The 23255-nt window shown below is 36.0% G+C and overlaps 1 pseudogene; it reads left to right on the top strand.

Annotated features, from left to right (window-relative positions):
- Nucleotides 1-3497: 3497 nt before the first annotated feature.
- On the top strand, nt 3498-3615 carry LOC126475808 (5S ribosomal RNA; annotated as a pseudogene).
- The last annotated feature ends 19640 nt before the right edge of the window (nt 3616-23255 follow it).

The following is a 23255-nucleotide window of genomic DNA, read 5'->3' as shown; positions in this document are numbered from 1 at the left end:
ATAATGGACAATTTCATTGGAGTAAATGTGGAACGACAGTCACTAAAATGATGTAGTCAGCTTTGCAGTAACTCTTCTGTATTATAAACCCAATCTTTCTACTGTACAATTTCATTTACAATTGGTGATGAACAGATCTCTCCTAAACTGTAGCTCAAAATAGATCACAATATGTATTCATGTACTGACTTGACACTACAGAATGTCAGTTCTCATATAGTATTTAGTTGTTCTGGCATTGACATTATTATCTGCACTTTTTGTTCTGACTTCCAAGGCACTGCCAATACCACAATGCCAAAGCATGACATGCACTTCACAGCAAGTGGAGATGTTGACTCGCCATCGCATACTCTCTGAGCTGACATCCTTTACATCCTATCAGTACATCTGGCAAATAAGAGCATGCACAGTGGGGTGTTCCATGCTTAAAATGACCTAAATAATGTCTCTGAACATGTTATTTCACAGAATCGAAATATTACACCACCATTTTCAGCTTTTGCGTTTTTCTTTTGTGAATGAATAATAAATCAGTTTTTGGTTCATTGCAGGAACTACCTACAGATCAGATAAGACATTTACATGAGATATTTAAGCATAAGTGACACTATTGTCTCAATTTTACTGTCACAGATGCATGGAACAAAGTACAAAGTATTTGGTTGTGGGTGAACTATGTGAGGAAGACGTTGTTCATACTCAAATTTCACATGTTGTACCCCTATCACATGGTGTCACAGGTTAGTGCCACGATATGAACAGAAGAATTGATTAATTATTGATAACTTATTTAATCAGTATTACAGTATTATGAAACAGTGATAATATTATCTTTTAACATAACTTACTTTCCGCTACTGGAACACACTAGCAACCTTTCGTTTTTACTCCTCAGAAAATTACATTTTGCCCTTGAGGCATAATTAACTATCAGTTAGGAACTACTGGCCTAGGTGATGAGGACACTGAAGGAATTCTATTCCCATACTACTCCTAGAACTACTCTTTACAGATGAGTCAATGCAATGTCATGGAGGCTACAAGTGTATTCCCACTACCTATGCTATTTAGTTATCACATGAAATGAACTGACAGCCAAAAAAATTGTAACACCAAGAGAAGTTGTGCGACAAAAACAGAAGTTGGTGAGTGGATTCTACATCTTAAAGATGATGTCTACTCTGATTCCGCACTAGTCGCATAAGGGTGGCGCTGTAGATTTGCTTTAAAGACACACTAGAACAATTGTGATCATTAGTTTACCTTTGAGATTGGACATGGTGAGTTGATATTCGTCAAGAACGTCTTTAAGGCGACAAAGATGTTATTATCAACACCTCATTTTATCAGAAAATACACAGCATATAAAAGCAAATATATATATATATATATATATATATATATATATATATATATATATATATATATATATACACATGTACAGGGTTATTTGCGACGATTTGCAAATGTTTTTAAATGTTATTCTACAAGTAAACATAGGTCTGCAAATGTTTAGATATGGAGTTATTGATAATAAAAGATGTTGTCAGAAATTTAATAACTTCGCTAATATGAAGAGTAAAGCACGATTTCCATTTATTTTGTTGTTACTGATCTCGTGAATCTACTAAAACATGTCCCAGAAGTGTATCTGCAGTAGTTTTCCAGAACATCCAGAGAAGGAAAGAAGTAACTTCGTTAAAATTTTAATTTATTAACTGTTTGGCCCAATTTGTTTTTTAAATTCCAGACAATTGCAACAATTTTTCAACAGAAATTGTAGGGAATTTAATTTTGGAAAAATGATGGTAATAACATTAACTGAAACTGTATAAATGTGTCAGATAATCTGCTTTTACTAATACCATAGCACATGTGATTTCATGTGAAACTGGAAAAAACAAAGCTCAGTGTTATGGAAGTTGTACAGAGTACATACAATTCCACAATACATTCACAATGAATGAAATTTTAAATATTGTAATAGGCTTAAGTCCAGCAATCATGCATTAACTTAATTACAGAATGTGCATATAATCAACTCAGCTGCATAAAATTGTTGTGAAATTGACCATGGTTTTGACAGCTCTAAGGCAGTCTACATCAGAAATAAAATTTCATAGGATTACCTAGAAAATATAATGACATGGCTCAATAATACAATATAATTAATAGGATTACTTCTATATAATGAATGGTCCAATATAGTGTTTGTTGATTATACCACACCACACATTTACGCCAAATCAGTGCTGGAAATTGGGTTGCACTGTTCCACATGGATTTGCTGCAGACCATATGTGCTCATTATATAAATTGTTTATACCATCTCGAGTAAACTGTGCCTAATCAGTAAATAAAATGTATTTATGTAACTGCCGATTAGTATTTGACCAGTTGCACAACTCCAAGCGAAGGGCAGAATCTCCTGGATGTAAATGATGCACTTTTTGTTTATGGTAAGGATAACAGATAATTGAAATTTAGTGTACAATATACCTTAGACTGTGAAATGCCTAATCGTTGAGAGATACGTCGTGTACTGGTACCCAGGCTACGTTGAACAACATCCATAATATCCTCATCACCGTCTTCACGTATCGAGCATTTGTACTGATTATAAACGGTAGGTAGAGAACCAGTCTCCTGTAACGTTCGACATACTCCAGTAATGGCTCATGCATTCGGAATACTCCAAGTTGCATAACGTACTCGTTAACTGCAGCCGTAGTATTACCATCACATTTGCCATAAATAAACACCATATAGGCATATTTCCCTGTCGTAAATTTGAAGGTGTCCCTATTACATAAATATCTACAAACTACATCAGTTACAGGTGGTTTCACTTAAATACACTGTTGTTATTATGTCCTTTCACTGTACTATACAGAAAAGTAACTCGTTTCAAGGATAGGAAACGACGGAAACAACTCACCAACGCTTGACAACAATTACAAAAACGTTTTAACACTCTTAATGGAAATTAAATAAATTTACTTGTATAATAATATTTGCTTCTCTGGATGTTGTGGAAAACTACTGCAGATACACGCCTGTGTCATGTTTTATTAGATTCACTAGACCAATAACAACAAAATAAATGGAAACTGTACTTTACTTTAACCTCATACAGTTTTATGACGGCTTCACATTAGGGAAGTTGCTAATTTTCTATCCAAACATTTGCCGACCTATGTTTATATGAACTTTGTTCTTTAGTTTTACTTGAAGAAAAACATATTAAAATATTTGCATATCTTCATGAATCACCCTGTATATATAGATGTGCAGTATCCTACAAATACAAGAGTGGACAGTACCCTACACAATCTTACAGTTAATTGCACACAAAACTTTGATTAATTCTGGCTGTTACACTGCATGTTAAGGATACCTGCATTTCACCTTGAAATGGCTTATCTAGCTCTTACATTAAGCTGTCATCTTACAATGTTAATCACTTGAATATGTTACCTAGAAACACTGAGTTTAGCAACGGCCTTGCCGCAGTGCCTACACTGGTTCCCGTGAGATCACTGAAGTTAAGCGCTGTCGGGCGTGATCGGCACTTGGATGGGTGACCATCCGGGCCGCCATGTGCTGTTGCCATTTTTCGGGGTGCACTCAGCCTCGTGATGCCAATTGAGAAGCTACTCGACCGAATAGTAGCGGCTTCGGTCAAGAATACCATCTTACAACTGGGAGAGAGGTGTGCTGACCCCACGCCCCTCCTATCCGCATCCTCCACCGAGGATGACACGGCGGTCGGATGGTCCTGGTAGTCCACTCGTGGCCAGGCGACAGAGTGCATTTTCTTTCTTTTTTTTTTTTTTAGAAACTTTGAGTTTGAACAAGGTCATGTAACTGAATGTTCCTTCTACGACATTTTAGAGAATGGTCGATCGCCAGAAAACTGGGCCACATGAAACTACTGAGAGGGAAGATCGTCATATTCAGTATCTGGTTCCTGTGCATCGTACTGCATCTGCAGCAGCAGTGTAAGCAGCAGTTGGCACTACTGTGTCAGAACAGAATGAACAGTTAAAAATCGTGTACTTCAAGGACAGCTCAGGGTCAAATGCCCTGTATCGTGCATTCCACTGACCCGAAACTACCACCATTTGGGAGTACAGAGAAGTCAAGTGAGAGCTCATTGGACGGCAGAGTGGAGGCCTGTTAACGAAAATTGGATCTGTGCTGTATGAGGTGAAACAGACTGTTTACATTCCAAGCTGCCAGTGACAGTTGGAATACTGGCATCTGAACGTTGCAATGCCAGGTGTGCCAAATGTGAATTCAAAAAGCAATACAGACGCATTACGACTGTAATGAATGCTGACCGTAGTGTATACCGACGGTGTGGGCTAGTGAAGTACAGTGATGGATAAGAAAGTAATAAAGCAATGCTCTCTGTAGAAGAATTAAAACAGTTAATGCCTACATCCCAGAAATGTACGAAATACTAGCCTGAGTAACTGCTTCAAACTACACACAAAAACATTACCCACACATGCAAAAGAACTGCAGAATGAGGGGAAAGTTCAAATGGTTCAAATGGCTCTGAGCACTACGGGACTTTACTTCTGAGGTTGAGGAAAAGAGGGAGCAACAAGATTACCTGTACAGTCACGACTTGAAGAGAAAGTCGAGAATTGACAACTTCCTCTATGGCCAGAGGCTGGAAACTGTCAAAGGTGATGACGATGATCTCAATGCGATGTATATGTAAAGCAGTAATGATATTTCATGACAATGAATCTATGTTTTGCAGTAAAGATACTGAGAACAACGAAAACAATATCAATAGATTTTCGTAGTCTTTTTACTCTGGTTTGAATTTTCATATGAGAAAGATGTAGATGGAGATGTTTGTATCTTGTAATGTATTTCTGGTAAACATGTCGTTATTGATGAACAAACTAATTATTTCTGTGACGTTAGCATCCGTACAAGTATGAAAAATTAATTGTACATTTTTGAGAGCTTGAAAAAGGGGACTACAGTGCGTGGTATAATTAGTTTTATTGGCTGACATTTGCAAGACAACAGATTCTTTTTTTATATTACTTCAGTATTACATGGTGCAAAGCCAAAAGAGGATAGTTTACAATTAATTTCTGGAATAAACTGACTAAAGTCAAGTTATTTTCATTAATTTAGCAAAGAGTAGTATCTATATCATAAGGTATTCATATTGTTGTGCTTCATGGCTATCTTTTTTTTTTAAAGTGACGAGGTTTTTCACAGTTAAGGAAGTGCTCAGCATTGAATTGAAAATAAGTGTACCACACAGGAAGTGTTTCTCCACACGAACCTACGAAAGTAGATATTATTATTAATGCTAAAAGACTTTCCATTGCAACCCTAAAATATTTCTAAAAGTAAACGATTTAGGTGCTTCATAATTTATTTTACGTCTATACAGACACTCCAAAGTGATTTATGTATTGGGCACTTGAATATGGAGAGTCAAAACCATATCAAAGATAAAATTACTTGCCTGTGGAGTGAAGTTGTAGTGAATATGTTGTATGTAGACTTACGCGATCTTATTATGTGTTATATTAACTGCATAATGTACTCACACCTGTTGTTCAGTGACTCATACAAACACATACACGTAAAATATGCCCCATCGACGCTACAACGAATCTACATATGCATATATAAACAAGAAATATTGCAGGCTCCAGGAAGAGTGAATTGCAAGTTCCTGTAATTTTTGTCAAAGCGAGGTAATTAACAAGCAGGAATTTTGTTTATTAAAAGTTATAAAATGTAATTTGGCAGTTAATTATGATTGCAGTTGCATTGTGTACACCATTGTCTTAAGTTATAGATTTCTACAATTTTTCATATAAACACAGCTGTGTGGAAAAATGGAAGTACATTCAGCTACAAATGGAGCAACAAAGACATTGTAAATAAAAGGAAATGCCGAAGTTAAAAGTTGTTAAAACAACCATCTTGACATCAAAGTATGATTGAAATGAATGACAAAATAAAAAATGCCAAAATGTTAAAAACGTTGTAAAGTGAATTAAAGGACCAAAATTAATTCTAATTGAACCAATAAAAGATGATAACCTGTTTTTACTTAATTGTTATTTATTTGTACATCCAATCACAGCAAAGGCTACTTTCAAAGTTTTAACCCTATGGTATTGGGCTATTAACAGTAATCAGTCTGCACATAATAATCACACATCAATTTGTGTACTGGTGCACTTATGCATTGGAAATTAAAAACTCTATTATTCTTTTATATACAGTGTTGAACTCATCATTGGTATGTGGTGTTGTGATATAGGTTTTTTATAACATGTTATTCACCTATCATAACTACAGCTACTGAGAGGGCGATAAGTAAAAATGTTTGTCCATGTGATAAACAGATGATGGCCGTAGACACTATTGCTGCGTAATCAGAATTAGCACAGAAACAAAAACGCTATCCATTAACAATACAAAAAGGCTGGACATAAAATACGAGGTAAAGGGGGAATGCTACATTAAGAACATGTCAAATGAAGTGAGCAACAAACCAAAAAGATTGCATATCTGTAATGCCTACTGCCCTCAGACGTAATTTACACAGTATATATGGACGATTATTCAAAGCCATACATCAATTACCACTGCGTTTTTACACACACACACACACACAGATATATATATATATATATATATATATATATATATATATATATATACACATCAATTACCACTGCGATTTTACACACACACACACACACACACACACTGCGTAAAAACGCAGTGGTAATTGATGTATGGCTTTGAATAATCGTCCATAAATACTGTGTAAATTACGTCTGAGGGCAGTAGGCATTACAGATATCTTAAAGCTATAACAGTAAAGGCACGAGTAGAAAATGTCTATTTCTGTAACATGTATGAAAGTTATATTGGTGTGATGGTGTCTTATATCCCTCAACCACAATCTCGACCTAATTGAGAAGGTTCATACAGATATATGACTTAGTCATCACAAAGTTGCCGTATCAATAAAACTTAGATATGTAAATGTTCAAAGATGCAAAGGAAAATATAATTTGTCTGCTGTTTTCATATATAAATTGCATCTTCGTTGCGAAACTGGCTGCATTCTTTCTACAGGAAACAATAATTTCTGGAATGAGTTACAAGATCTGCCAGAGGATAAAAGGCAAGAAAGTCCATGTATATACAGGAAAACAAATCGTTGAACTTCCAATTCTGATCTTTTGCTCATTCGTCGAATTTCCTTTCTTAAATTGCATGCTGAGGGAATTAGATTAGGAAATGAGGCACTTAAAGTAGTAAAGGAGTTTTGCTATTTGGGGAGCAAAATAACTGATGATGGTCGAAGTAGAGAGGATATAAAATGTAGGCTGGCAATGGCAAGGAAAGCGTTTCTGAAGAAGAGAAATTTGTTAACATCCAGTATTGATTTAAGTGTCAGGAAGTCATTTCTGAAAGTATTCGTATGGAGTGTAGCCATGTATGGAAGTGAAACATGGACGATAAATAGTTTGGACAAGAAGAGAATAGAAGCTTTTGAAATGTGGTGCTACAGAAGAATGCTGAAGATTAGATGGGTAGATCACATAACTAATGAGGAAGTATTGAATAGGATTGGGGAGAAGAGAAGTTTGTGGCACAACTTGACCAGAAGAAGGGATCGGTTAGTAGGACACGTTCTGAGGCATCAAGGGATCACCAATTTAGTATTGGAGGGCAGCGTGGAGGGTAAAAATCGTAGAGGGAGACCAAGAGATGAATACACTAAGCAGATTCAGAAGGATGTAGGTTGCAGTAGGTACTGGGAGATGAAAAAGCTTGCACAGGATAGAGTAGCATGGAGAGCTGCATCAAACCAGTCTCAGGACTGAAGACCACAACAACAACAACAAATTGCATGCAATACATTACAAGATACAAACATCTCCATCTACATCTTTCTCATATGAAAATTCAAACCAGAGTAAAAAGACTACGAAAATCTATTGATATTGTTTTCGTTGTTCTCAGTATCTTTACTGCAAAACATAGATTCATTATCATGAAATATCGATACTGCTTTACATATACATCGCATTGAGATCATCGTCATCATCTTGGACTGTATCCAGCCTCTGGCCATAGAGGAAGTAGTCAATTACAAACTTTCTCTTTAAGTCTTGATTGTACAGGTAATCTTGTTGCTCTCTCTTTTCCTGAACCAAGAGTTCCCAACCAGCAAGCCATTCCTATGACAGAACTCCAATAGTCTTTCACCTTCCTCATTTCAGCGGTCTCAACCCTCTGGTCCAAGCATACTTTCGCCGCCTTGTCTTTCTCTTCCAACATGTGTTATTAAATCCCCCATTACTATCACATTCTTCCATCCCATCAGATTCTGCATTTCCTCTTCAAATTCTTGTTTCTCCTCAGAAGTGCAACTTACCTGCAGTGCAGACACTTGTATTGCCTCTACGGTCGTCCCCTTGGCTGATATTTTGATCTCCATCATCCTATCACTTATTCTATTCACTTCGATTTTCAAACCATTTCTTACTACTATTCCCACTCCAATTCTCCTTCCCTCCTCATCTCGAATCCAGTATAGTCGGTGAGATAATCAATATTTTTATGTACTCTTTGGTATAAAACGTTGTTTTATTAGCTAAACATTTCACATCAACCATAAATAAATGTTTTTCATTCCCAGAGAACCAGTACAATGGCCCCCTGGATCGACTGGACCACAATGATGTGATGTTTTGTGGACAGGCATTCCACACATACTGTCCATTAATTAGCCACATCACAGTTTGTCACAATGCACACTCTTAAAAACAAAAAGCCAAGTTCATAACTCTTTTTTATGTGAACACTTTTACATCAGTTATGGGTTCATAATCGTGTTTGTTTTAACCTGTTATTAATCGCTTCATATATCGCTTGATAGTGGGTTTACAATTACATCTCCTTTAAATTAGTTGTCAACTAACCAGTTCACCAAGTATTGTTAGCTACACACGATTACAATGGCTGTGACTTCAAAACTGCATTTAAAAAATCATCAGTTATTATTTAACAATAGCTATAACACGAGGTTTTTTATTGTTATTTGTTGTTACTTGGACACTATATTAATGGCTTTTGGCCCATTTCTCCTACATTTCTGCAACGAATGAAAACAGTCTGGTATATAACATTCCCCAAAAACAATTATCCTACATTTCCCCAAAAAGATACTTGTTAACTCCCTCATTCACGTTACATGCAGCGGGAAAAAACCGAGAGTGATAAAAAAACCAGCCTGTAGTCTTCAGACTACTCTCATCCAAGAATTTGCACAGTAATTACCAATTTAGTTACAAATTATGCTATTAAAGTTGTTAAGGATGTTACAAAATTCACATTCTGAAGTTTGTAAAATTCTGGCACAAAAACATGTTTGTTGAAACAAGTCTTTGCAAGATTTTTCATTACACTGTTCTTTGGATATCAAGAATGCGAAGGTGAGCAATAGTCTCCGAGATGATAATGCGTAAACTGTTCATGAGTAGCAAATATGTAGGATAATTGTTTTTTTTACAATCTTGCAGCTAAACTCATAAAGAGTTTTGTCTTTAGATATATGCATCTGCAATGTTGACTCAGGATACAGGAAAAGATGTTTATAGGTCGACATGGGTTGACTGGTGAGCTGTGATGATGTTGGGACAGGGCCACACTCCTTTGGCGGTCAGCTGCTGAAGTTAGTTGCGCCCCCCCCCCCCCTCCCCACATCAATCATCAGATTCTGTGGTGTGCCCCAATCTTGTCGCTAGTGAAGTTGACACATGTACATGAAATGTTACCTACACAGCATTAATACATTAATACACTTATTAGCATTGTTCTTTTAACTGAAAAGAGTCATGACTACTTTCCCCTCACCGGCCGGGGTGGCCGAGCAGTTTTAAGCTCTGCAGTCTGAAACCGCGTGACCGCTACGGTCGCAGGTTCGAATCCTGCCTCGGGCATGGATGTGTGTCATGTGCTTAGGTAAGTTAGGTTTATGTAGTTTTAAGTTCTAGGGGACTGATGACCTCAGAAGTAAAGTCCCATAGTGCTCAGAGCCATTTGAACCATTTGAACTTTCCTCTCATTCTGCAGTTATTTTGCATGTGTGGGTAATGTTTTTGTGTGTAGTTTGAAGCAGTTACTCAGGCTAGTATTTCGTACATTTCTGGGATGTAGGCATTAACTGTTTTAATTCTTCTACAGAGAGCATTGCTTTATTACTTTCTTATCCATCACTGCACTTCACTAGCCCACACCGTCGGTATACACTACGGTCAGCATTCATTACAGTCGTAATGCGTCTGTATTGCTTTTTGAATTCACATTTGGCACACCTGGCATTGCAACGTTCAGATGCCAGTATTCCAACTGTCACTGGCAGCTTGGAATGTAAACAGTCTGTTTCACCTCATACAGCACAGATCCAATTTTCGTTAACACAGTTCATATCTATAGACGTTGGATGGGACTCTTAAACTAAATAAAATCATCAGCTACAAACTGAATATCACTGACTGAGGCATCAGTCACTCGCTTGCTGTGATTATGCAGTTATGTTCCTTAGCAGCACTCACAGTGTAATCACTTGCACAGAGTGTTCCTACAATCATAGCACAGTTTCATACTCACAGTTCTTTTTTTATACTTAGAATCTACTCAATACATCATGAAGTTCATACATTGCACATGATGAAAGGAAACACTAGAAGTATTTTCTTTTTTAAAGGTCGTTTGCACACACAGAATATAATTAGTATCTGGATGTCACATTTCTTCATTTACAATATGTTGTTCACTGTTACTTTTGACCATTTTAGAAAGCAATCAAGCGTCTCTCCATGTCGAAAAGCTCCACATATATATGATTCTCTCTATTCATTATATTTTCAACCTCTTTCATTCTATTTAATCAAATAAACTTTCTCTCCCCCCTCTCTCTCTCTCTCTCTCTCTCTCTCTCTCTCTCTCTATATATATATATATATATATATATATATATATATATATATATATATATATATATATATACCACTTAAGCTGCGGCCAATTGTGTAGTGCATTGCACACTAATGTGCATTTCACAAGTTCATTTATTTGTTTACAACTGGGCTGCATACAAGGTAAAGCTTTGTATTTAGAGTATCGTCATCTCTAGACACAGAAAAGTAAAATTCTTTCTTGTTACATCCACTCATCTTACGGTTTACACTTTTGAAATATAAGAAAATCTACAAACAAAAATTTTCATTAACAGCTAACAACATAAAATCTGGAATGTGACTTTCAGCAGCTTAAGTGGTATCAGGGCGATGCAGCACATGCACTTTGGGAAGAAAATAGTCAATAAACCACAAGCGCACCAGACAGGTACAGCTGGAAGTGTTGGAGGGCCCAAAACATACAAACCTGATGAGCTACAGCCCACACTAGCATTTGTAAAGCCTATCGAATAAACAGAGACATCGAAAATTAGAGAGAGTCTGTACTACAACTACGACTATCGACACAATATACATGCACAAAAACAAGCTAAGGGATTTTATACGAAGGAAAGGAACGCTAAACTACGAGATATTTAGTTAAGCTACGCTACTATATACATTATGTCTGTACATGTGCAATATTTACAAATTTAACTATTGAAAGTGCACATACTAATTGTACTTGATAGACGAGAAAAGTCTTGCTCATAGTAAACAAACGAGTACAATATAAGTGGCAAACTGAATAAGAGGTCACACCACGCCTCTAATACGTTTTATCTTTCAGATTTATAAGGTAAGTAGAGATGCATACATGGCATAAGTTTTGCAATAATTTGACTGCACACTGAAAGGAATGAATAAATGGTTGAAGATATGAAGAAAGTATTAGTAGCCATCGAGCCACTACATGCTTATCTATGAAGATTTAGTTTTAAGTTAGTACAAATTTTTTTATTCCTTGGATCGATGTATCGACATGACCTAAAGTGAAGAAAGATAAATGGTTGTAGTGTTAGGTACCATATAAACATAAGAAAGGGCCAAACCGCAACTAAATATAGTTGTAGGTTTATGATACATATGAATGTGATAGTGTGAAAGTATGTGAAAAAGAAAACAGTTGCAGTACGTCACATATCACGATGCTGAACAAAGATTGAGTACTACCAAGTAATCAAGGGGTCGAAGCCTAACTGCTGTGAGTGTCGACTACCCATGAAAGGGTCAAACATCTGAATTACATTAAAATTTTTATGCACGTTTGGTACTTATGTAAACATTGTTTTACACTCATTATATGCAACATATTGTTTCGATGATACAACACTGTAAACCTCAGCACATGAAATGGTTATCCTGTATACAATGAACATAATAAGTAAATACTGAGCTTGTGGCATTCGCTGTGTTATTCAGTGGTTTGGTATTTAACTAATGTGTAAATGGAAATGATAATCTTATTTTATTACATTGAGCAATTACTAAATAATTTTTCTCCCGGCTAAAGATTTGATCAAGTTGCTAAAGAACTCCAAGTTAATGTCGTCTTAAAGTGTTGTCTGTAAGTTGTGTAAGTGTCACTAAATCACAATTCATACAACAGATTCTATACAACTATTGATTAAGATGGAAGCAGTTATCTTCAGCAAAATGATCATTAAAACCACCGAATGTCAGCCGCACACAACACTGATGTATGTTACCTGAAACAATATTCTTCGCAACTCGTGCGTAATTAATTTCGGCTCCATACATCAGCTAGATAAGTTTGTTATAATGATTGTGCTATGAGCTCTGTTTTTAAAGAACCAATCTGATTCGAATTATTTTCATTAAAATGAGTTTGGGACCACCGGTGCACATTTATTTTTACACATTTGTATTACGTTTGGCATTTATGTCTGCAGAGTTGCGTAATTTGAATTTGCAGCTGAGATAATTGTTAAGATGGCGGCAGACAATTGATAGAGACTTTCTATTGTTAGAGCAAATACGTAAATATTTAAAACACTTATTAAACTCTATAAAATCTACTTTCGTATTGTGCACTACTTAGACTTCATCAAGCAAACATTTGATTTGTTTCTAAGGAAAACATTGACAAAAAAAAGCGCGATACAAATCGCTATCATCAATGGCTGCGCTCCTTGCAGTGGAAAGAAATAATTAACACAGATGATGCTTACTGAGAGAGGAATTAAAGTTACAAATAATTATTCACTCATATTTATAATAATAATAAATTCTATTCTCAAGTAATAATTAACAAATAATTACAATTTCTTAACAGACCTCAGTTCGATATGCGTCCGCAACCTACAAAAGCAATCCAGCAAAAGGTAAAAACAAAGGAAGACAAATGCAGATCATAAAAGGAATTTACAATCATCATTGTCTTTGTATGATACACATCGATATGTCCAATTACATCATAGAATGTTATATAAATAATTAATATTTATCATCGTTTTCATTCGTTTTCACTGTTTTTTCATGTGTCGAATAGATAATGTTTATAACTGTTAAAGGCATAATTTTCTCTCGTCGCACTGTAGCTAAAATTTATCTCGTGGATGTTACAAGCTGCTACTTTAAAAATTGAATAAGTATTTGCTATAATTGGTATCATCAGATTTGAATTGTGATTAGAAACAACGAACTATTTTATCTTTGGGATCACAGTTAAGTCTATTAATGAAACATAACTGAACACATAAACGCCTTTGTGTGGAATTTCCACAACCCTGTAGTGTGTAAATCTTTCCTGGAGAATGTTACAGAGGCGATGTCATGTTTAGTTGCCTGAGTGGCGCGTAGTATCTATTGTAGTGACTATTGTTTACTTCTTTGATTCTTTTTAAACTGATAAATATGTTCTAACAAGAATTCACTGTAAATTTAAATGAAATGTATGTCAATATATGCCATTAATCAAAGCAGAATCAATTATTGCATTAATGTTATATGAAGCATGTATAACCAAACGAGAGTAAAATGTGTACTCGTACCTAACTGGGATCCAATAATGTAACGAAAATAAAGTATGACAAAATGTACTAAAACCAAATGACAAGTAATAACCCTATATATAAAAAGGGGAGAGAATATGTTACAGACTATAATGTATATGAGCGGCGATAATGGCATGACAGCAAATGAATAGGGTAACTGTATTTTGTAACTGTGTTTGTATTTTATTATGTTACGTGTACAGTAAGTGGAAAGGACACTACAAGAACTTTATGTAATGCAGCCGTATGAAAGACACACAAAAACAAAGCGCAAAAACATACGAAACGTGACTGCAAAGTGTTAAGTGGATGTACGTTAAGACAACATGTGGATATACGTGTGGTAAACTCAAAGTGGCAATACTTCGTGCAACATGAATTTTCTGTGCTCGACAACTTCGTAAAAGCAGCAAGGAATTTACCTTTTCAACAGATGGCGGATGTATGACTAGTCTCCTCACTGATTAAGTAAGAGCGACAAGGTGAAATATTCCTTGGGCTGCTGATGTGGTAACCAGTTGTAACTGCATTGAAGATTTCACAAAGGATCACGCCACTGAACACGAGCTTCACGAATTTTTGCAGTGAAGGCCACTGTAAACACACCACATGGACACTCTGGCCTTGAACTGGACATCTGAGAGTAAACTGTGACGATAACTGACATTGGGCTGCGCACATATAGTTCGCAAGCTAAACACTGCAGATGCTCACTGACAGTAATGGGAGTATGCGGTTTCAGCATGCACTTTGTTAGAAGAGAAAACTCATTGTAAAACCGTTGATTTCTTCAAACCGTGAAACAGGGTGGTCCATTGATCGTGACTGGGCCAAATATCTCACGAAATAAGCATCAAATGAAAAAACTACAAAGAACGAAACTCGTCTAGCTTGAAGGGGGAAACCAGATGGCGCTATGGTTGGCCCGCTAGATGGCGCTGCCATAGGTCAAACGATATCAACTGTGATTTTTTAAATAGGAACCCCCTATTTTTGTTACATATTCGTGTAGTACGTAAAGAAATATGAATGTTTTAGTTGGACCACTTTTTTCGTTTTGTAATAGAAGGTGCTGTAGTAGTCACAAACATATAAGTATATGGTATCACGTAACATTCCGCCAGTGCGGACGGTATTTGCTTTGTGATACATTACCTGTGTTAAAATGGACCGTTTACCAATTGCGGAAAAGGTCGATATCATGTTGATGTATGACTATTGTGATCCAAATGCCCAACGGGTGTGTGCTATGTATGCTGCTCGGTATCCTGGACAATATCATCCAAGTGTCTGGACCGTTCGCCGGATAGTTACGTTATTTAAGCAAGCAGGAAGTGTTCAGCCATATGTGAAACATCAACCACGATCTGTAACAAATGATGATGCCCAAGTAGGTGTTTTAGCTGCTGTCGCGGCTAATCCACACATCAGTAGGAGACAAATTGCGCGAGAATCGGGAATCTCAAAAACGTCGGTATTGAGAATGCTACATCAACATCGATTGCAACCGTACCATATTTCTATGCACCAGGAATTGCATGGCGACGACTTTGAACGTCATGTACAGTTCTGCCACTGGGCACAAGAGAAATAATGGGACCATGAGAGATTTTTTGCACGCATTCTATTTAGCGACGAAGCGCCATTCACCAACAGCGGTAAAATAAACCGGCATAATATGTACTATTGGGCAACGGAAAATCCATGATGGCTGTGACAAGTGGAACATCAGTGACTTGGCAGGTTAATGTATGGTGTGGCATTTTGGGAGGAAGGATAATTGGGCCCCATTTTATCGGTGACAATCTAAATGGTGCAATGTATGCTGATTTCCTATGTAAAGTTGTACCGATGTTACTACAAGATGTTTCACTGCATGACAGAATGGCGATGTACTTCCAACATGATGGATGTCTGGCACATAGCTCGCATGCGGTTGAAATGGTATTGAATAGCATATTTAATGACAGGTGGATTGGTCGTTGAAGCACCATACCATGGCCCACATGTTCGTTGGATCTGATGTCTCTGGATTTCTTTCTGTGGGGAAAGTTGAAGGATATTTGCCATCGTGATCCACCAACAACGCCTGACAACATGCGTCAGCGCATTGTCAATGCATGTACGAACATTACGGAAGAACTACTTGCTGTTGAGAGAAATGTCGTTACACGTATTGCCAAATGCGTTGAGGTTGATGGACATCATTCTGAGCATTTGTTGCATTAATGTAATCACCCAGTAACAGCATGCTTTCTCAGAAATGATAAGTTCACAAAGGTACATATATCACATTGAAACAACCAAAATAAAATGTTCAAACGTACCTATGTTCTGTATTTTAATTTAAAAAACCTACCTGTTACCAACTGTTAGTCTAAAATTGTGAGCCATATGTTTGTGACTATTACAGTGCCATCTATCACAAAGCGAAAAAAGTGGTCCAACTAAAACATTCGTATTTCTTTACGTACTACACGGATATGTAAAAAAAATGGGGGTTCCTAATTTAAAAAAACGCAGTTGGTATCCGTTTGACCTATGGCAGCGCCATCTAGAGGGCCAACCATAGCGGCATCTGGTTTCCCCTTAGACAAGATTCGTTCTTTGTAGTTTTTTCGTTTGACGCTTGTTTCATGAGATATTTGGCCCAGTCACGATCAATGGACAGTTGAAATAAAAAAGAAAGCACAGAGTCCTCATGATGATGAAAGACATATTTTGGAAAATAAAATTGATACATTACCATACAGACAATACAAATTATACAAAAAATCTAATAGAAAATTTTCTACATAAATTGAAAGCCTAATTAAGAAGCTCACCACAAGTGTCTCAAAAAAGATTTAAAAAATATATGAGTTAGAAATAAATGTTTTATGTAATATCACTAGATGTGAATATTCAGATACTAAATATGGAGAAAAAATGTATGCTTAATAATGAGTTTAATATTATTTTCAGCCAGTTGAAGGACAAATGTAACTGAAATATAAAGAAATTAAGAAACTTAAAAATAGAAATAATGAATTTCATGCTCTGTAATTCACTCTATGAAAATTTTTTAATAATTTTATTTTCTCCTATTAAATTTTATAATCGAAATGGACAATAGCATACAGCTTAAGCAGTGTGGTGATTGTCTGGATAAATATAAAAAAGATGGATATTGCTGGATTTGTAAGGAATGTAAAAATAAACCACAATAAAATAAAAGTTATACGTGAGCGTGGCAGAACTGCAGTCAAGTCTTATCTAAAAAAAAACATGAAAAATCAACTGCTTGTAAAAAAAGTCTCATGGCTGCTCAAGAAGAAGGAATTAGAAAATTTTTTGGTAGGAAATAGAACATTTTTTTACTTATATTCATATAACATATTTTTACTTATATTCACTGCTCATAATAAAATACACTGAACTAGTGAGCCAGTAAATTTTTAATATGAATTATTCTTTGTAACAATAAATTATATTTTTTCCTTACATGCACCTTTTATAAAAAAAAAAAATTAAGTTTATTTTCTTATGTTCACCGTTTTTTAGAAGAAAATAATTATTTTATAATAAGAGAATGTGATAAGAAAAAATATTCCTTTTTTTTAGTTCTCTAAGTAATTTATTACAAAATATTCATTTCTTTAGTGAAATTAAGTATGTTGTCTCTGAATTACTGGCAATAGTAGATGCCAAGTGTCGGTTCTAAGTAACTTGGGTCGGTTTTGGAGTGAGCCAGGACTCAGCCATGTGGTCTAGAACCTACACTCGCCTTATACCAATGGGTAGCCCACTTGACTGCTTCATTACATGCTATATAGTTTCCCAAGAAGAGTTTTCTTCCTCTTTATCCATACCATTATTTTTAAAGCAAAAATATATTCCACTATCTAATCCTAATTTTGGTGGTTTTTTGGTTGATTCAGGGGAGGTGACCAAACTTAGTTTTAGTGGCAAAAAGACATTGGTATTGTCAATGTTCTACTACAGAGAGATTTACCATTGTTCTCTCGCATGTAAAATAAACAGGCACATTAACAAAAATGGGACCTGTTACAAATGTGATGGACCAATACAGGAAGATTTAATAGAAATAGTTCATATGCATGGTTATGTGCAGCAAAATTTTGTAGATAAAGTTGTCAAAAATAGACACTGTACCTGTCGTATGATATATTACCAATGTGTTTGTAAGACTTTTTGTAGGGAAGTTTTCATATCATGAGCCAGTAACAGCTTGTGGAAGTAATGACAATAGTCAGCCATACTTATAGCAATGATTGCTCAATGAATTAAAAATGTGTGGTTACTTCCTCTCCCCACACTAACCATAGATGTATATTAGGATAATTTTTGGGAGCCTGTTTGGGTGAAGCCGAGACTAGTCCATTCTGCAATGTATGACCAAATGATCTTCATTCTCTGACACCTCAGTGTAGAACTCATCATGGAGGGCACCCTGGGCTGAGGGATGGTATGGGATTCTGTGTCTGGGGGCTATTTCGTCTTTCTCTCTTCAGTCTTAACAAACCAATCTTAATTTTCCTTTCTCACTCCTTTGACAGCAGGGCTTATTCTTCCACATTCGTATATTTCTACATCTGATACCTTTCTCTTCTGTAGATCACATGGCAGTGAATATGAGGCATGTTTTTTAAGTAAGTATCATTTTGAAACTAAAAAAAAAAAAAAGACGTGCTAAGATATTTCAATAATTTTATTTTTACATGAAAGCCTGTACCTCAATCTACGCACTCACGCCATTACAGTCTGATTCTTTCTTGTTTACATTGTGTACTAAGTGTTTAAGATGCCTCTGATAGTCGTGAGTCCCACCGACTGTGAAGTATGGGCTGTTATAAGATTTCTTAGTGCTAAGGGCCTAAAAGCAATCGATATTCATAGTGAGATCTGTGAAGTTTACGGAGAAAACATTATGACTGATGGAATGGTAAGAAAGTGGGTGAGGGCATTTAGAGATGGCCACACAAATGTGCATGATGAGCAACGGAGTGGGTGTCCTTTGGTCATTAATGAAAGTTTGGTGCAGGGAGTGGACAATAAGGTGAGAATAAACAGATGCTTTCCTAATGTTTCTCATAGGGTTTTGTATGACACTGTGACTGAGCACTTGAATTACCAAAAATTGTGCGCACGTTGGGTACTGAAAATGTTGACGGATGTGCACAAAACCAAACGTTTACACAGTGCATTGACTTTCCTTGAGTAGTACCACAACAATGGTGATGATTTCTTAAGCCAAATTGTTAATGGGCGATGAAACATGGGTGGCCTACATCACACCAGAATCAAAGCAGCAGTTCATGGTAGTTGAGCAAGGGCATCGTTTTGCTGCAAGACAATTCCCGTCCGCATGTGGCAAATCAAACCAAACATCTCATCACATCTTTTCAATGGGAAACTGTAGATCATCCTCCGTACTGCCCCCATCTTGCGCCCAGTGACTACCATCTGTTGCTGCACCTGAAGAAAGACCTGGGCGGTCAGCGTCTTCAAGATGATGATGAAGTCAAAACAGTGGTGATTCAGTGTTAACAAGTCGGGCGGCAGACTTCTATGAGGAGGGTATTCAAAAACTGGTACAACGTAATGACAAGTGCCTCAGTATTGACGGAAATTATGTAGAAAAGTAGATTAAGGTACAGGCTTTCAAGTAAAAATAAAATTATTGAGATATCGTAGGACATCTTTTTTTAATTTCAAAACTGTACTTAATTGTAAAACATACCTCGTACATCTTACTATTGTAGCAGGAGAGGGAAGTAACACATGTACAGTGAAAATATACAGACACTGTTAAGTGAGAGAGAAAAAAAAAAGAAAAAAAGAAAAAAAAAAATATATATATATATATATATATATATATATATATATATATATAAAAATTATAATAGAGGGAAACATTCCACATAGGAAAAATATATCTAAAAACAAAGATGATGTGACTTACCAAATGAAAGCGCTGGCAGGTCGACAGACACACAAACAAACAAAAAACATACACACAAAATTCAAGCTTTTGCAACAGTGTGTGTGTGCGAGTGTATACCCGTCCTTTTTCCCCCCTAAGGTAAGTCTTTCCGCTCCCGGGATTGGAATGATTCCTTACTCTCTCCCTTAAAACCCACATCCTTTCGTCTTTCCCTCTCCTTCCCTCTTTCCTGATGAGGCAACAGTTTGTTGCGAAAGCTTGAATTTTGTGTGTATGTTTGTATTTGTTTGTGTGTTTGTCGACCTGCCAGCACTTTCATTTGGTAAGTCACATCATCTTTGTTTTATATCTAAAAACAAAGATGATGTGACTTACCAAATGAAAGTGCTGGCAGGTCGACAGACACACAAACAAACACAAACATACACACAAAATTCAAGCTTTCGCAACAAACTGTTGCCTCATCATTATAACCATATCATATATATATTTTTGGATAAATGGCTACGTAAAAATACATGTTAGGCATGCCACAAGAGGGAAGTGAAGAGGCAAGAAAGTAGTCCATGACTATAGAGAATATCTTGATGTGCTAACATGTTAATTCATAATCACAAAGTGGCCCATTAATTGTTTAACAACTGATGCTCGAAAATAATAATAAAAATACTCAAGTTATCTCTGATGAGAGAGCATCAATGAAGAAGTTACTTAATAAATAAAAATGCTATAGTTATTAATTTATTACATTAAGAGGCATAAAATCAAAACCTTATAAATATTGGAAATCTAATGGCAAAACAAATGTAGGAGAAATAAAGTGAGAGAAGGCTCATTATTAAATGATTTAATAGAATATATGTAAGTTACAGCATTCAAGGAAGTACGGGTAAAAAGGTATAACAGGTGGAGTCAGGAAACACAAGTCTAGAATAACTGTGATGAGTCAATACGCTAAGGAGAAACTTTTTCGGTGAGATGTGTAAAGCTAAGGGTTGGAAATTATGGATATGTTAAAGATTTAATACGGTGCATACCCAGTTTTATGTAGATATTGTAGAGGAGAAGGATAAGGAACCTAGGGAAGGGATGGTCCAATCCTTGCTCAGTTGGTTCCGTAGACAGAATGACCTGAACTGTTTTTTGTATAGAGTGATTAATAAAGGGACACTTGCAGAGAAAAGATGAAGTATTTACACAGTTCATGCCACAGAGAAGGTGTAAGCACAACTCTTACTGAAGTAGGAAGTTGTACAGTGGCTGTTAGTTACACTACTGAAGTTAAAGGGTAATAGACCTACTGAGTGGTGATGATTCTCTGAATTTACTTTTCCACACATGTTTGACTTACTACAGATCTGAGATTTGAAACTGTGGAGAGTGGTGTAGAATAAAATGTCAGCATTAACTCGCTCTGGTAAAGAAGAACTTAAACATTTTTTGCCTCCTAAATTTGAGGAACATATGCTGTTGTAATCAATGAACTGAAAGCAAAGTAAATGCATTTGCCTTTGAGCAAGAGCAGAACAGGGCAACTATCATATTTTTATCTATTAAAAATGAAATAGTGACAACTATATGGTTGAACAGTCATACAGTACAGCAGTATGTTAAGTGTGAAATGAGGCTACTAATGACACTCCATTTTTTATCCAAGCAAACTGAATTATGTGCTAGATGCTTTTCTGAAATGAAAATGAAACGAGGAGATCTAAGATTTCGTAAATTAAAAAAAAGAAAGTTTATGTAAGGAATGTTTAGGATGGGCCAAGAGTTAGTTTCTTGTTTAGGATGTACCACTACTGGTGCTGGTGGTGAAGCTAATATGTATGAATGAAGCTGTTTCATATGACAGTGCTCAAACCCTTCAATATGTCAACTGAAGCTGTGCATCACACATGGTTGTTCAGCACAGTTGCTGGTGTCTACATGTGTTTTGTCCATATGAGCACATCCACAGTTCTGTTCCTGATGGGTAGCTCTCCGAATGCCAGACCATGCTTCCTGGGGATGTGGGACCAGGAGATGAGGAGCGTTCATGGTTGTCTCCTGTGGAGGAACTCCTATGGGCTATGGGCCAGGATAGGGGTGGTTCTGTACATGCTCAGGAACAGTGCGTGCTTCTATTGTGGAGAACATGAGGCAGTTTCTTTAATTTGTAATTTATGACAAAATTTGTGCAGGTCAGTGTCCTACCCATGATGTCACATTAAGTGCTGCATCCCATTAAATGCTGCATCCACTTTATATGACATCAAGTTGATGGGAAATTCAAATAGTGCCCATGAAAATGAAACAAGCAATCAGTACGGTATCTTACCAACTATTAAAATTAAACAGCCAATCAGTATGTAACCACCATGATCAACAATATCCAAATGATTTGAATTTTACATTATGTTCAAAAGCACCACAATGACTTCTGTTATTTATCAAAATACCTAAGTTTCATGTGAATGGTGCTAATTTGAATCATGTTAAAAAAATACATAAAGGGTGTAAGCTATGGCATTTACACATCAAAAATAAGTAAGCATATATTTGGTGTAACATTCCACCTCTGTATTATTTATCAAAAACTTGTCTGTCAAATGCTGTATTGCCCCATCAGTAAAAGTCATCTCTCTCTATTTTATACTTCACTGAATATATTTATGCCAAACACTGTATTGCCTTATTCGTAAATTTCAGGCCACATGTAAACAAACAGGATCATAAATTAAAGACCTGGTGTAACTTACAGTATTTTCACATCTTTATCATTTATAAAAAATACAAAAGCACATAAATATCATCTCCTCTGATTTATACTTTACTAAAAGAAATTTGTGGCCAATATTGCACTGTCTTATCAAAGAATTTCATTGCTTTCATTATCTTTTATTCTTTACTCTTTCTTATTTTCAGTGTCATAAGATAGAGAATCCTGAAGAATGTGTAGTATCATCATTTCACACAGGTTAATCCAAGTGTTTAAATATTATTACAAACATTATAAGATTAAGTAATACGTTTTTTTTTTTTTTTTTTTTTTTTTTTTTTTTTTTTTTCCCGCACAGCAAATGAGCTACAAATGACATGTCACACAATAGATCAGTTACAAATTACAGTTAGTGTTTCACACAGAGGGCAGCTGGTGACAAAAGCATGAATTTTTTTGTTTTACTAAATATTTTTTAAAAACTTGCGGCATTATTGAATTGAAGCACCAAAGAAACTGGTATAGGCATGTACATTCTATACAGAGATATG

Source organism: Schistocerca serialis, chromosome 4 (genome assembly GCF_023864345.2).
Source record: "Schistocerca serialis cubense isolate TAMUIC-IGC-003099 chromosome 4, iqSchSeri2.2, whole genome shotgun sequence".
Classification (NCBI taxonomy): Eukaryota; Metazoa; Arthropoda; class Insecta; order Orthoptera; family Acrididae; genus Schistocerca; species Schistocerca serialis.
The sequence above is the reverse complement of the archived record's forward strand: the minus strand, read 5'-3'. Positions and strand labels throughout refer to the sequence as shown.